Genomic DNA, 12,687 nt, shown 5'->3' on the forward strand with positions numbered 1-12,687 from the left:
TGCACCTCCGGCATCTCCCCTCCAGGTGACAAGTCCCCGCCCTCACCTGCCAGCCTGGGCTCCTGTCGGCTCCCTGGAGACACAGTGCACTAGCCGGGCTCTCCGTGTCCTCCAGCCCAAACAGCAAAGCCCTGCAGGTTCAGAGGGTTTAGGCCACCCAACAAATTGCACACATCGAGACAGCGACAGAGCCGTGCCTCCAACCCACGTCTCCTGGTTCCTTAATCAGACATGACGCGGGCAGCGCTGGGGCTCTGATCTGGGGCTCAGATCTGTCCCTTAGAATCCTAGGGTCCCGAGCAGAGGGCACAGGGCGGTCTGAGGGAGGAGGGAGAAGCCAAGTGGGCAGGAGTTCAGGAACTGTCAGGCCTTCAACAGAAACGAGTTCAGATTTTATTAGGAAGAGAAGGCCGCTGCGGAGGTCTTGAAGGCCGGCATGTCAAACGTGGCCATTTCTCGCTCTGCAGAAACCACCACTTTCCTGCTTTTCTTCCCATGTGCGTCAAGCGCAGGAGTGGGTGCGAGGTCGCGCTGAGCAGGCAGCGAATTGAAATTCAGTGAAATCGGCGTCTCTTGGAGAAGCGTTAGCAGAGCCCAGGGAGCCCTGGGGGACAGCGGGAAGGAACGCGCCCGCTCTCTGGGGGTGAACGAGCCCTCCTCCTCCACTTTCCCTCCCCCGGATGTGGGCTCCCCTCCATTCCCTGCTTATCCAGGGGAAGCCCCAGCTTCTGCCCCGGCCTCAGGAGCCCCTGCGCTGGGCGGGGACAGACGCCCCTGACCCCCCAGCCGTGAGTCCTCCCGGCCAGAACGCTGAGCGGCAGGAGTGAGCCGAGGCCCCCGAGCCTCAAAACCTGAAGATCTGAGAGCAATGTGACTGACCTGTGTTGTAAGCCACCACCTGTGGGGTCCCTGACGCTCGCCCGGCCTTCATCCCTCACCCTTCAGAGCCGGGTCAGGGTGAGGATGTGTGTGGAGGGTCCCCTGGAGCCAGAGGTCCTGGGGGTAACAACACAGGCTGGGAAATGGGGAGGTCCCTGCGAGCAAGGAGACATCGGAGGTCCCCAGGGAAAAATTAGAGCCACAGCCCGGGGGTGCCCCCCACCTCATGTGTGTTCACAATAACTGGAGACGCCTCAGTGAGTCGGTGCAAACGCAAAGGAGACCGCCGACGACCTCGCGGCTCATCCGTAACTGAACCGGCTCCTCAGACGCCATTCCTCTGCTCCGAAACGGGCTGTAGTCTGGAAACCAAGGACCCACAGAGCGAAACAACCATGGCGACCAGTTACCTACGCGTTATTTGACTGAACGACCTGTGAGAACCCTTTTTCTTGATGAGACACGCGTGGTCATGAAATGCTTTATTGAATTATTATTAGGGTAATTAAGGTTTTCCTTCCTAAAGTGTCAGCAACAATAAACGCTACGTATTTGCTTCTCGCGTCAGGCGTTCAGGACATACAACAGCCTTGAATTTATATGGATCCGAGCACGAGGATCAGATACCCAACTTGTTCAGCCGATGTCTCTAGTGTAGAAAAACCCGTTCTTTCTGGCCTCTGCTGGAATGTGCTAGTATCTGTTGCCTGCCTCGTGTGAACCCTGAACCAACATGCACCAGGGCAGCCGTGGGGGAGCCCACATCCAAGCGTCCAACGCGGAAGCCAGGCTGAGCGCTGATGGTCGGTAGGTTAGGTGTGTTAAACGTATTTTTGACTTAAGACATTTTCGACTCATGTTGGGTTTATCGGCAGTGAGTCAAGGAAGATGTACAGGAAATGCTACAGATAGAGACAGGACCCTAAGCCGTGCACGTTTCTCCACGCCACCGCGTACCCCTGACCTGAGGACCCAGGGAGACAGGTCCTCACTGCGTTTGGAGCTTTGGTCTCCAGGATGCTCCTGAAGATTCCTCACCGGAGAGGCAGCCTTCAACCACAGTTTAAGGATTCACTGAATGTGCGGAGGCACACCAAGCAGGCACACCAAGAGTGCCGGAAGGCCCAGGCGCGCTCCTGGATGCGTGGAGGAAGGTGGAGAAGTGGGTCTGGCACGACGGTGGCTCTCAGCAGGGAAGCGGAGCCGACCCGGCCTCCCTCTGGCAAGGCTGGCGTCCAGGCGGCAGGGACGGTGCCCAGAACACCCTGCCCGGGCCACACTCCACCTGCTCACACGAGCGATGTGTCCACGACAGAGCCGGTCCTTGCTTACAAAGTGAACCTGGAGAGCGTCCTACTCATCTGCCGAAAACATGTCATTTCCTCCAGCTCACGCCCCCCTCAGGCGCAGCTATGCTCGCGGAAGCAGTCGGTAAGAACATTCTTACCCTACAGGACGACTTTCTTGGTTTCACGCCCATACCCACTGAGTTACTGGAAACGCCAGACAGACTTTTATAAGTACCGCAGGCATGTCTGGTTTTTCAAGCTTCAGCAAAGATTTTTTTTCCATGAGCAATATGAAACAGACTTAATACAAATATATCAAAACAGCATTCTCCTGACCCATTTGTGTACTGATTTTGCCTTTCCCCAAACTGCCACTAAGTTTTGAGCATAGTCAAGTTTTAAGCGTCTGATGAGTAAATTAATTCAGTAGAAGTCAAGTCAAACAATTATAATTGGGAGAAATTTGGCTGATGCCACTTTTGGAGACGGGGGTTCACAGCACTTTGACTTTCTATGGCCTTCCAAAAAATACAATATGCGTTTAAAAAACCACAAAACAATATCAGATGTCAGCTCCTAAAAGCATCGAATGTAAAAAGCTAAACACAATACAAAAGAGAAACCCAACTCCCACATCTGTGCCCACTTTCTTCTGATGAACTGCAAATACAAGATAAAAAAACCAAACTGAACCAAGTATTATTATTTGCTCTCCCATCCGTGAACAGGGCTCTGGTGTCCCACAGACACAGACAGAGAGGAGGTCCCACTGTGTGTGACATACGCAGATAGAAGCATGTGTCCAGCATCCAGAGAGCTCAGGCACGTAAGTGTAACCCTCTGGCCTCTGTCTCAGCCAGGACTGCTATTGTGTCCACTTATAAAACTTCCCTAGATCAGAAAACATATATTTTATGTACCTGTACCGAGCAGAAATGTCTTTTCTTTGACTTACGGAGTGTCCTTCACGTCTGAAATTGAATTGTTACTCTTCCAAGATGAGGATTACCGCCCAGGTCGGCGGGTCAACTGACCCTGGCCTCTGTGGGTCGAGGAACGTACAGTATTTCAAGGGTCAATAGTGCTGCTTCTCTGGACTAAAATTGTGTCAGTGAGGGTGGAAAGTGGGGGCATCAATATTCAAAATGAATGTTTGTTTATAAAGAAATTAATCCCCTAAGAGAGTAGAGAGTAGATGAGCCAACATGCACATACTTGACTCTAAGTTTTTAAACAATGCAGACAATGAATCTTTCTTGATATAAACATGCAGAGAGAGAAACGTATCTTGAAAGAAAGATACCAAACCGTGGCCAATTTTATTGTGAGGGTTTCTAAGACATCTCTTTCTTGAAATTTATACTTCTAAATTTCCTGTAAGGATATCTATTCCTTTATTTTTTAAAGGAAACATATATTAGAATACAGAGAATTAATAAAGCCAGGCACAGGAAAGGCTGAACTACTCCCACTGGAAGAGAGCATTCATGCAACTTCATCCAGAGCTTTGAATGCAGAAGAAATTCCAGTTCTAAACATACTGTTCATTAATAATTGTAATCCATTAACTCTTTAAATTTGGCTAGATACAAGTTTATTTATTTTATTTTATTTTTTAAGCTTATTTATTTATTTATTTTGAGAGAGAGAGAGGGATTGAGAGAGACAGAGAGAGAGAGAGAGGGAGGGACCGCAAGTCAGGGAGGGACAGAGAGAGGGAGAGAGAATCCCAAGCAGGCTCAGTTCTGTCAGGACTTGAACCCATGAACCGCGAGATCATGACCTGCACCAAAGTCGAATGCTCAACCGACTGAGCCCCCAGGCGCCGGGATACAAGTTTATTCGAAGCCGATTCTGTTTATAAAATGTTTCCTCCTTGTACAGATGCTGACACTCTTGAATACAGGAAAATAAAACACCTGAGACTTCCGGGATGTTCCGTACATTCGGTTCTGTGCTGAGTGTTTACGCACACGATCCTACCCACTGTTCACAATCAGTCCTATGAAATCCGTACCGTTGTTTGCATTTTACAAGCATGGAAGTTGAGACCCGGAGTGGCTGCTTCCCACGCTGAATCACGTGGTTTGCCTTAAGGCTGAACTGTGAACCCAGCTCTTACCCAGAACCACTCTCTGCCACCAGGAATGGAATCATTTATGAGTCAAACATGAGCTTGGAATAAGAGTTGTGTAAAAGTGAAATGACGTTGTGTGTCTGGACCAACGTAGAAAAACCCCCGTGTGGGGCTGCTAGTGAACGCCAGCCAGAGCCCGATCAGCACCCGGGGAGAAGGGGACAGACATCATGTGCCGGTGGAGACAGGTCATCGCACCCACAGTGCGGCTCTGTTCCCTCCCCGCTGACTCCTGTCTTCTGGCCGCTGGGACTCTGCTTCCTGGGAGTCACTGGAAACGCAGTTGGGAGAGATCCTTCTGGGAAAACCACACGTTTCCGAGCATCTCATCTATTTCTGTCGTTGTTTTCAACCTTGTGGGGGAAACCGAGGTGAGAGACAGACGCAGGTCCGGTGATGGCACCCTCCTCTAACCTCTTGTCTGGCTATCACGTTCCCAGACTGCTAATGAGAACCACGGAGGCTCAGGGGTCCAAGCACACAGGGACACGGACAATTGGAGCACATGAGCCGAACACAAAAGTGTTGTGGTGCTGACACGTGGCCGTGGCCGTGGGCCGGCGTCAGGCTGGGTGGCTGTTGCTGAGACCCTGCAGGAGGAAGCGTGAGGCCAACACTCCTGCTGCCAGGAGGCACCCATCCCAGTGATCTGTCTTAACTCCATCCCGGTTGCAGAGACTGTTCCACTGGGGTCACATTTACACTCACACGTACCAAGTCAGGACTCAAGCACGCGTGTTGGGGCCCGAGGCACCGACAGCAACGGGGTGGAGGGAGAGGTTTGGAAAGTAAAAGGGAAATGGGCACAAGTGTGACCCTCAGGACAGCAGCGGGGGCAGGAGGAGGAGGGGGCCCAGAGGGGGAAGCAGGTGCGATGCCCGACCGTGGCGTCGGCTGTTCCGTCCACAGGACTCAGAGCGGGACACGCGTCTCCGAATTTCTGTTTTGTTGCCCCCAGAGCCGGGTAGACACCTGCCCTGTGGCTTCTTTCGTCCGGGTTTAGACTCGATTGCTCTTACAAAAACAGCCGTGTGGGAAGCAGGAAATTCTCCCTGGCATCTTCCCACCAGCAGCTTCTCCGAGCCGTGCGCTCAAAGCTCTCCGTGTTATTAGAAAAGCTGATAGAAGGCTTTCCTTGATAGGACTTGATTGTTTCAGCCTTTGGATTATTTTTTACCAAGAGAAGGAATCACGATTATAGAATATTTGCTTTCTTGCTAAATAGGCAGCATTCTCCTAAGGCTGAGACACCGAATTGCTTTTCCCGTGTACACAACAGCTTATACATAAGGTAAGGTACTAGCCTCAGTGTTTTCCTGCAAAGTCCTGAATATTCCAGCACACGTATAATGGCTTCCAAGGCCACACGGGACACTGAAGCGGCACAGAGAACGTCCATCCACTGGCGGTGGGGGGAAGAAGGGTCTACTTGAGTTTACACTGAGCACAAGTATTAGAATTCAAGGAAATCCTCAAAACAACTTAATATTTGTACAATATGTCCCCTCCTTTGCATTAGAAGAAAATGCACTTTGCCATATTCCACGCATGAGACCTCTTAAAAAATTTTAAATGTGCTGCTGACATACATCCTTTGAACAATTATGACCAAATCTCTGCTTTGCTTCCTTGAGCCCTGAGGGGAAGTCCCGGTGGTTTCTGGGTGGTGGTCATGACCAGAAGAAGCAGGGAAATGACCAGAATTAGACTAGAACTTTCTAACTGGCTTAATATGGAAGTTTTAACTCAATAACAAGGAAGTTACATTAACCCCCAAAAGACTGCCAACTCTCATAAAGTGGGGCTCGTGGCTCGTGGATTCTGACCGCAACCTTGAACTAGGCGTGGACCGGGACAGAAAGGGCTTGGGGTACGTGATCTGGTATTTTTTGTGAACTTAGGCAGGTTTCTCAGTCCTGAACGATGTCCTCATCTCCAATAAGACGTCAACGTTGTATGTTCCTCCCGCCGCGGGTGGTCATAAGACGAGATAGAGATACACGCATATTGATGTTGTTTTTGTTCTTCTCCAAAGGAAGGCTCCCTTTGGAGTTTACTGGTTTCCCTCTTTGTCCTTCATCTATTACTCCTGGGGCCAGTGGTGGGTTAGGACTCATTTGTACGTGTTCCTTGTCATTCTGAGCTCACAGTGAAGGATCTGGGGGGTCCTGGAGTCAGGGTGGGGGGGTTCACGCTGGCTCCGCCCGGGCACCTGCTGAACACTGGAAGCACACCCGTTCCTTTCTCATTGGCGAACAGAAGCATTTTTAATTACAGAAGCCCTGTTTCCTCGAGCTCTGAAATGGGAGCTGCCTTCTACCTTCTGTGGAAACCCTTCTCTCGGGGCTCGGTGGTGGGCTCTGTGCTGACGCCCCAGTTCATTGTCCATGGCCCCCCGGCCCTGTGCTGTCACCAGGCCCCCGACAAGGACAGCGAGGCTCACTGTGGGGGCACCGGGGTCCACCCCGTGGGGAAACCAGGGTCTGCGTGCCTGAGGAGAGAGGCCACACATGGCCGAGACCTCTCCGTCAGGAGAGCCTTCGCCCCCAGATGGCCTGCTTCCCTACGCCTAGCTTCTCTTAGTGTGAGCTCTGGATGGGAGTCACCGGTGAGGAGGCCTCTCCCAGGGGCGAGCAGCTCTGTGAGTGAAAATTTCACACAGTGTGACTTCGGGTCAGCTTTACCGGCCATTCCCCTGTTACGTCAAAGGGGGGACCGGCAACTTGGAGGGTCCCCCATCGTTTGAACGCTCCCTAGACCTTCCAAGTCTCTTCTGCCCTGGCGCCTCTGCTTTCCACGTGAGAACGTTTCTGCTTTGGACCGACGTCCACAGAAGGGATCTGGTTATAGAAATTCATTCCGAGGTTTCTTGTGTGGGATAAACTAGCTGAGGTTGCAAAGTTTTTTTAAAAAAAATAGTACCTGGAAAGGAAGCAACTTCCCAAGAAATACCCATATTTTAAACTATTATTAACATGATTGCTTACACATTTGTGAATTCCTCTTCCAACGAAGGAAGGTGCCTCTGAGATCTCTTGTATGTTTCCTGGCCTTTTTCCCAAAGCGATGAAAATGTGTTCAGGAGAATCCAGGTCACCCCTGCTTCCCAGCTGTTACGTGAGAGGCCTTCCCACCGCAGGAGGCGGGGACAGACACGCGTCCGGGCAGCTTCTCAGGGTAAACGTGGAGAACAGTCCTGTGTGTCCTGTACAGAGGGGGCCTATCGGTCAGCTCCGAAAAATTACACAGATAAGGAAACAATTAACATTGTGAGGATGCTATGCTGGGGGGAAAAAAAAAAGATCTCCAAGGTTCTCACGCCTAGTGTATCCAAGGCTGCTCGACTCTGGGTGTACGAATTTGTCTATCCACCCACCCACCCCTCATTTGCCTAAGTAGGGCAGCGACTTGGCGCACCTGGGACCCGGAAAACACACCTTGCTCAGTCGGCAGAGTGGAGTCACAGAGCTTTTCTCTGTCAAAGTGAGAAAGAAAATGCTGAGGTTTTCTGATGCAAGAAGGCAGCTAGGATTTCGGGAGACCCCTTCCTTTCCTAAGTGAGGTTCTGGGAATTTCCCACTGGAAAGGGACCGTGGGGAAGCTCCGTCGGGAGGGGGATGGGCAGGCAGGGGCCTCGGCCATGTCGGTCCTGGGGCCTCGGGGACACCCGGCGCCCAGCCCGTGGGGAGGCGAGGAGCACGTCTGTGTGCACCTGAACAAGCCGCGAGTCTTCTTTTCCTCCCGCGGGCTCTGATTTCGGCTGGAGAGAAAAGCCACGTGGCTTCAGAGGGCTCCTGCAGGAAACCACGTGAAGGCCACGTCCGAGGACCTTTGTGAACTTCGGGCAGACACGGGGCCTGGCCCTCAGCGGCGGCCCAGGGCCCCATCACCCCAGCCGCGTGCAGCCCCCGGGCCAGCGTCTCTTGGGGAGAACCCGCAGGTGCACCGCCCGAGGTGGGACATGTGAGACCCCGTGTGCCGGACCCCGTGCATCCGCTGGTCTGTGGCTTTCCGAGCTTCCCGGGCACGACCCCAGCAAGGCCTGCCTCCGGTGCTGCAATTCGGGCTAAAACAAGGGCACTTCTACAGAGCCTCATCCAAGGTGAGAACGTTGCCCCAGAGACACGGGGGTACGTACATCACATGTCTGTATTAATTATGAGTAAGTTAACTTTCTAACTTTACTTAAACCACCTCGTATAAGAAAGAATAATTTTTAAGATAACAGAAGAGCTTAGAAATAGTCGTTTATAATAAGACCCGAATGAAGGATTTTGTTTTTGCCGTCTGTATTTTATTAGGATTGACACTGTTGTGTGTGTGGAGCCCTGAGTATCTGGAACATGTAGGCCGGATGCTAAGGTAGCATTTCCTGTATTGAATCGAATGAATTCCTGGTCGTAACTCGTCTGCTCTCTGCGGCTTATACTAGGACGTGTTTATCCAGCTGCTTTTTATAACTGTGTAATCTTGAAATATCACCAGAAATACTTCCAGCAACCAGAACTAAAACATGCACTCTTATATAACCGAGTCTAAGGATGTCATTCCAGACGTGATTAAAGCCCTTAATCGGTTGCCTTGTCCTGGTGGGTGAGGGACCCCCTCCTAGCCAGGGCAGGACATCCCGCACCCAGACCCCCGCAGGCCCGGCTCCCCCCTGCTAGGGACCCACCCTCCTGCCGTCCGGCCGTGCAGACGTCACACTTGCTTCCTCAGCCTCTGCGATGGCGTTTGGCAATTTCTTGTGATAAGTCTTGATTCGTACCTGTCTGGTCGAACTTTAACTCATGAGACCCTCAATTTAATGCAGTTCCACAGAGAGTTACTGAGCACTGCCATGGTCCAGAAACTGCCAGACCCTGAGGCTCACGGATGAGTGTCGCGTCCTTCGTCCTCAGAACCCCAGAGGCTAGCGGGAGGGACAGCGGGGTACTGGGGGCACATTAGAGCAGGTCATGGCGAAGGAGACAGCTCCTTCAGGAGGCCTCGGGGACCCCCGAGGGGCTGGAGGATAGGTAGGCGTTTGTCCGACGGCAGAACACGCAGGATGGCTGGGTAGGAGCCACATTCCTGCTACTGTAATAATCTGGTGATGCTAGGGGACAGGACGATGGCTCCCAGGACCTAGGCCATGGAGCCGGACACTGCCTCACTGCAGAGGGGCAGCAGGTCAAATGTGCCCCGTGCGGGATGGACGGCCCGCTCACCAGCAGAGCAGAGGAGGGTGCCACCCATCGCCTGGGCCACAGATGGGGCTCACACATGGGCATATGCTGGGGACACAGGCGGGGCTCACACATGGGCGGGCCTGGGGACACAGATGGGCCTCATGTGTGGGCAGATGCTGGGGACACAGATGGGGCTCGGGCAGATGCTGGAGACACAGACGGGGCTCACGTGTGGGTGGGCCTGGGGACACAGACGGGGCTCACACGTGGGCGGGTGCTGGGGTCACAGGTGGCACAGAGAGGAAAAAGGGAGGAGGCAAAGACTGCAGGCTCCAAGACAGTCAGGCCAGAGAGAAAACAGTGAAGGTGAGAAAAAAATGTTTGTTCGTTTGTTTTTCCAAAAGAAAAAAATGTCTGGCAGGTGACTTTGTGCGTTTCCTCTGCAGCGTGACCTTTGGGCCCTCGTCCAACCACGGCTTCTGCACAAATCAGATTTCCCACGTGGATCTCAGTGGGGGGATGTGTAAGGTGGGCAGGAAGGACCAACGAGAAAGTGCTGTTGGTCCATAACCGGACTGATAACAGAGCGAAGATTTGAAATGCGACATTCCAGGGACACAGGAACCCTCAGTGACGGGACATCACCGGTCACTGTGAGAGGTGAGACCCTCCTCGCTGGCCCTGTGGGAGCCTGCGCGTCCCGCCTGGAACCTTCCAGGAACCCCTGTGCCCCTCAAGACCGGAGTCACTCACACCCGGATGCGTGCACCTCCCGCCCCGTGAGCCCGAGGCCAGGGCCCGAAGGAGGGAAGAAGGGGCGTGTGCCGGGACCGCACCAACCAGGACAGCCTGTGAACTAGAAGGATGTGTAACGTCTGTTAGGCAGCTCCCCCACAGTCAAAGATGGGAACTGAAATAGTAAACCACCGACACGATAGGGCTTTAACATGTCACCGTGAGACCGCGAGCCCGTGGGCGTCTAAACGGTGGCCGGGCCTCCCTGGGCTCTGGGCTCATCTCCCGAGTGCGGACTGGACCCGCCTTCACATCCTCAACTAAATTCATATAATTTGGTGTTCAAACTTGGTATGTCAAGGGGAAAAAAGCCGTTTATAATTACATAGGATTTTGTGATTTCACACAGATGTCACCAGGTTTCAGCTTACAGCTTGAAAGCCGGCCTCCCGCCCTCAAGGGGCCCGGCGCAGGGAGGAGCCGCTGGGGGGCAGTGGCCAGCTGACACCCCCGCCCCGCACCTCCTGAACCTCACAGCCCCCGTGTCAGAAATCGGGTTCTGGGGACATGAGCTCCAAACTTTATCCGAGGCTTTCATACGTATGGCTGTCCGTAAACATTACAGAAATAAATGGCCACACGACCAGATGCTGAGCTTGGGATCACGGGAATCACAAAGCCTGATTAAAATACCCTGCCAGGTTCTATTTAAGTCATTTTGTGATAATTTCCAGGTTTCGGGGAGAACATCTTTGTGGGTGATCTCCCGATACACACGCTGCTGACAGTTTACATTGTGCGAACATCCTTCTGTCTCTCTGTAAAGCTTAGACACACAGCTTTGAATGTCTTCCCCCATCTAACTATAAAAGAAATATATTTGTTATAAAAATGGATTACTTACGAATCTAGCAATGCCCCATAATCACACTACCGGAGATAAACAACCTCTAACGTGTTCATAAATGCGTGCGGATGTGGATGTCTTCATTCCTCTAGGTAGTTTGTAACGTGCTTGGTTCATTTTTTAACTTACTTATTTTGAAAGTATCACATACCTGTTAAAGCTTAAAACATAATTGCAGATCTTAAAAATGATTACATAAAGTAAAACCCCACGCAAAGTTGTGGGTTTCTTTCCCACTTAACGCCAACTTCTGTCCTTACTTTTACGGTCATAAGTCTCTTGTCTTTTTTTATTTTTATCATTCTGCCCCTGGTCTATGCTTCCTCTGTCGCCGGTTTAATCTGTACTTCTGTTTCAGCACTGTACACAAATGAAATTTAAAATACGTGTTCTGTGGTGGCTGGTTCCCTTAGACGGATACTGTGTTTGTGAGACTAATTTCTGTTACTGCAAACACAGGCCATTCATCCGTTTTGGTGGATCCGTCGCATGATTACTGCACATGGTAATGCTACCACGGGCGGACTTGTTACCCGTCCCTGACCTCACACCCAAGGCTGCTACGAGCCTTCCCGCGTCCCGCACCTGCTGCCCCCGAGTGTGCCGCTCCTGGGCCGCGCATCCTGGATGACCTCTGGGTCCTAGGGACACAAGTCTTCGGAGCGGTGGGTGACACCAATCGCCTTTCCACGGGGACTGCAGCCGTCTGCCACCCAGCAGAGGTGGGGTCCCGGCCCCCATCCTCGCCACCACTGTGCTCATCTTCCCGCTCGAGCTCCCCTCTGTCGGTAGTGGGACCGCGGTCCTGCTCCGTCTACTGGTCCCTGCGGTCTCGTCTCCTCTCTTAGCAGTTCACTGGTCACCTTGTGTTTGCTCACCCATTTCATGTATTTATTAGCCATCTGGATTTCCTCCCCTGCAAGGGGCCAGATCAAGTCTCTTGACCACTTTTCTCCGGGTTTTCCTTTTGTTGTTGCTTCTTTATGTATTGTGGACACAAATAAAGAATTTAAACGTTTATAGATTGCCATCCTCCCCCCCCCCCCGCCCCGCACACACGAGGACTAGATCTCTGCCTCTAATCCCTGTGGTTGAAGAGAACTTGTTAGATTTACTACAGTTTGATTTCTCGTCTTCTCTGGGACGAGTCGCACAACGTGTGCTGCACCGAGACCTTGAGAAAATCCTCCTCTGTGATCTTCTGACACCTTCGCTGTTTTGCCCTCACTTAGGTCTAAGATCCACCTCGAATTTAATTTTATAAAGTTTTTCTTTCTTTTTCACCTGAATGCAGTATTCCAGTTCCATTCATTAACAGCGACCCTATTTCCTGACTCTTCTGTGCTGTGATTTTGTCGTGTATGCACTGCCCATATGTGTGAGGTGAGCTCCAGGTTCTAGATCTGACAGCCGACTATACGTTTGGGTCCGACACGAAGATGTCTTTATTATTATCGCCTAATAATCTATCCTGATCTAAGGGCAGCAAGCCCTCCTAGTTTGTTACTGACCTTTCGTGCTTTCCCAGAAGCCTGAGGACGGGCTTGTTGACCCACACTTACACACGCC

This window comes from Felis catus, chromosome B2 (genome assembly GCF_018350175.1).
Source record: "Felis catus isolate Fca126 chromosome B2, F.catus_Fca126_mat1.0, whole genome shotgun sequence".
Taxonomy (NCBI): domain Eukaryota; kingdom Metazoa; phylum Chordata; class Mammalia; order Carnivora; family Felidae; genus Felis; species Felis catus.